Source organism: Loxodonta africana, chromosome 8 (genome assembly GCF_030014295.1).
Source record: "Loxodonta africana isolate mLoxAfr1 chromosome 8, mLoxAfr1.hap2, whole genome shotgun sequence".
NCBI classification, from domain to species: Eukaryota; Metazoa; Chordata; class Mammalia; order Proboscidea; family Elephantidae; genus Loxodonta; species Loxodonta africana.
This window is the reverse complement of record NC_087349.1, coordinates 5,684,751-5,688,691: the sequence shown is the minus strand read 5'-3', so window position 1 is coordinate 5,688,691 and position 3,941 is coordinate 5,684,751. Positions and strand designations below refer to the sequence as shown.

The 3,941-nt window shown below is 39.5% G+C and overlaps 1 pseudogene; it reads right to left on the bottom strand.

Moving 5' to 3' along the window:
- Positions 1-518: 518 nt before the first annotated feature.
- LOC135232282 (olfactory receptor 2F2-like) lies at positions 519-3,490 on the bottom strand (annotated as a pseudogene).
- Between the last annotated feature and the right edge of the window lie 451 nt (positions 3,491-3,941).

The following is a 3,941-nucleotide window of genomic DNA, read 5'->3' as shown; positions in this document are numbered from 1 at the left end:
CAGGGGTGTGAGATATTCAAAGTCTGTGGACCTTTTGTTCCTGGACAGGAGCTGCTTCTGTCTTGAGCTCCCCAGCTTAGTGGAGCTGGCAGATTATCTTTTCCCCCAATTGTTAATTTGCAACAGTGGACTCAAACATACCAATGATCATGAAGATGGAACAGGAATGGGGCAACATTTTGTTCTTTTGCACATGTGGTCACCATGAGTTGTAGCCAACTCCACAGCAACTAACAACAAGAACAATTTACAGGGCAATGATACACAAACAGAACTGTAATGTTGATAGCAAGTATAGAGAAATGTGTGCATCTGGTCTACCTTGTCAGCAATCTGAGGAGAATGGTCATATCAATCATTGCACCTTTCTTTAGAATGTCTTTCTTTGTCCATCTGGAGAAAGGCCGAGATTTTTTGAGTCTTTACCTTTCTTCACCAAGTTTTCCCAACCCTCTTCACAGGGTGCTCATCGCCAACTTTTTCCTCAAGATGTAGATCAAGGGATTCAGTATGAGAGGTCACCACAGCATAAAAAGGACTGCCATCTTCTCCTCCTCACTGAGGAGCCAGCCATAGGCCTCATGTAGGTGAATATGGCTGTCCTAAAGCACATAGAGACCACAGTGAGGTGGGAAGCATAGGTCTTGAAGGCTTTGCTATATCCTTGTGCTGAGTGAATGCACAGGATGGCAGCCACTATGACAGTATAGTAGAACAGGACCAGGAAGCAGGGAAGTATGATCACTAGCAAGCCAGAGACTGTCACCATGACCTTGTTGAAGGAGATGTCCACACTGGTCAGCCTGAGCACAACCAGCATCTCACAGGCAAAGTGATTGATGACATTATGACAAAAGGGTTACTCGGAGATAATCATGATCTGCATCAATGAGTTTGCAAAGCCAGCCAACAGGAGGCATGTAGCCAGCTTCAGGCATAGCCCTCATTATATGATGAACTTGTAGTGCAGAAGGTGACTCATGGCCACCTAGCAGTCATAAACCTTGGCTTCCATCAGGAAGAACTCTGTGGCATTCATTGCCAGGGAGATGTACAGCTGGAGCAATCATCTGTGGAAAGGGATGGATCCAGGCTGACAGGAAGTGTATCAACATCTGAGGGACAGTGCTGTTGGTGTAGCAGATGTCCATGAGGGACAGAACACTGAGAAAGAAGTACATGGGGGTGTGCAACCTGCTGTCTGGTATTATAAGGCAGATGATGAGGGAGTTCCCCACCACAGTCACCAGGTAAATGGCCAGGAACAGGACAGAGGAACACCTGTGTCCCCCAGGCACTGGACAGCTCCAGCAGAAAAAACTTACTTATCCGTGTCTGATTCTTCCTGCTTATAAGCCTCAGGAAACCAAAGTAAAGTTGTAGTAAATCTCAGAAGCTCAGAGTGGCAGATGATCTCACAAGGTCATTTGATCCAAAGAGCCATCTAATCTTAAATGCCAGTCATGATATCTGTGCCATAAGCTTTCCAGGTTACAGGTCTTTCCTTCATGGTTTTGGAACACAGCAGACCACAATTATGTGGTCCATAACTTTCTTACACCAGTACTATTCAAACTATTTCAGAACATAGAAAAGGAAGTGATACTTCCAAATTCATTCTATAAAGCCAGCATAACCCTGATACCAAAACCAGGCAAAGATACCACAACCAGGCAAAGATACCACATACACACACACACACACAAAATTACAGACCAATATCTCTCATGCACATAGATGCAAAAATTCTCAAAAAAATTCTAACCAATAGATTTCAGCATCATATCAAAAAAATAATACACTACAGCCAAGTAGGATTCATACCAGGTATGCAAGGATGGTTCAATTTTAGAAAATAAATCAATGTAACCCACCACATAAATAAAAAGAAAGAAAAGAATCACATGATCATACCAATCGATGCAGAAAAGGCATTGAACAAAGTTCAACACCCATTACTGATAAAAACTCTCAATAAAATAAGAATAGAGGGGAAATTTCTCACCATAATAAAGGGCAACTATTTTTATGCAAAACCAATGGCCAATGTCTTTCTAAATGGAGAGAGGTTGAAAACATTCCCCTTGAGAACAGGAACAAGACAAGGATGCCCTTTATCACCACTCCTATTTAACATTTTGCTGGATGTCCTAGCTAGAGCAGTAAGGCAAGAAACAGAAATAAAGGGCATCCAAATTCGTAACGAAGAAGTTAAACTGTTCCTATTTGTGGATGATATGATACCCTACATAGAAAACCCAAAAGATTCCATTAGACAAATACTGGAACTAATAGAAAGATTCAAGCAGAGTAGAAGGATGCAAGATAAACATACAAAAGTTAGTTGGATTCCTATACACCAATAAAAAGAACAATGAAAAGGAAATCAAGAAAACGATAGCATTTATAATAGCACCTAAAAATTAAATAATTAGGAATAAATCTAACCAGGGATGTAAAGGACCTATACAAAGAAAACTATAAAACTCTACTGCAAGAAACCAAAAAAGATGTACATAAATGGAAAAACATATCATACTCGTGGATAGGTAGACTCAACATTGTGAAAACAACAATTCTTCCCAAAGCGATTTACAAATACAATGCAATCCTTATCCAAATACCAACAACCTTCTTTAAAAGAGATAGAAAAACTAATCACTAACTTTATGTGGAAAGGGAAGAAGCCCTGGATAAGTAAGGCGCTATTGAAGAAGAAGAATAAAGTTGGAGAACTCACACTACCTGATCTCAGAACCTACTATACAGCTACAGTAGTCAAAACAGCCTGGTATTGGCACACCAACAGATACATTGACCAATGGAACAGAATCGAGAACCCAGATGTAAATCCTTCTGCTTACCATCACCTGATCTTCAATAAGGGCCCAAAATCCATCAAACGGGAAAAAGACAGCCTTTTTAACCAATAGTGCTGGCAAAACTGGATGTTCTCTGCAAAAAAAAAAAAAAAATGAAACGGAACCCATATCTCACACCATATACAAAAACTAGTTCAAAATATATCAAAGACCTAAATATAAAGCCAAAAACTATTAAGTTCATAGAAGAAAAAAGAAGATCAAAGCTAGAGGCCCTAACACACTGCATTAACAGGATGCAAACCATAGCCAACAACACACAAATTCCAGATGATAAGCTAGATAACTGGAATCTTCTAAAAATTAAACACTTATGCTCACCAAAATACTTCACTGAAGGAGTTAAAAGAGAAGCTACAGACTGGGAAAAAAATTTGGGCTATTACAAATCAGACAAAAGTCTCATCTGTAAAACTACAAGAAAATCCAACACCTCTACATAAAAAAGACAAATAATCCAATTAAAAAATGGGCAAAGGAAATGAACAGACAATTCAGAAAACAAAACATTCAAACAGCCAGGAGACACATGAGGAAATGCTCAAAATCACTAACCATTAGTGAAATACAAGTTAAAACCACAGTGAGAGACCATCTCACCCCGGCATTAACGGTAGGAATCAAAAAAAAAAAAAAAAAAACAGGGAATAACAAATGTTGGTGAGGCTGCGGGGAGATTGAAACTCTTATGAGCTGCTGGTGGGAATGCAAAATGATACAATCATTTTGAAAATGATATGGAGCTTTTTAGAAAGCTAGAAATAGAAATACCATATGATTCAGCAATCGCACTCCTAGGAACATATCCTAGAGAAATAAGAGTTGTCACACAAATAGACATATGCACGCCCATGTTCATTGCAGCATTGTTCACAATAGTAAAAAGGTGGAAACAACCTAGATGCCCATCAGTAGATGAACGGATAAACAAACTACAGTACCTACACACAATGGAGTATTAGGTAATGATAAAGAACAACGATGAATCTGCACAGCACCTCAAAACATGCATGAGTCTGGAGGGCATTATGCTGAGTGAAATAAGTCGGTCACAGAAGG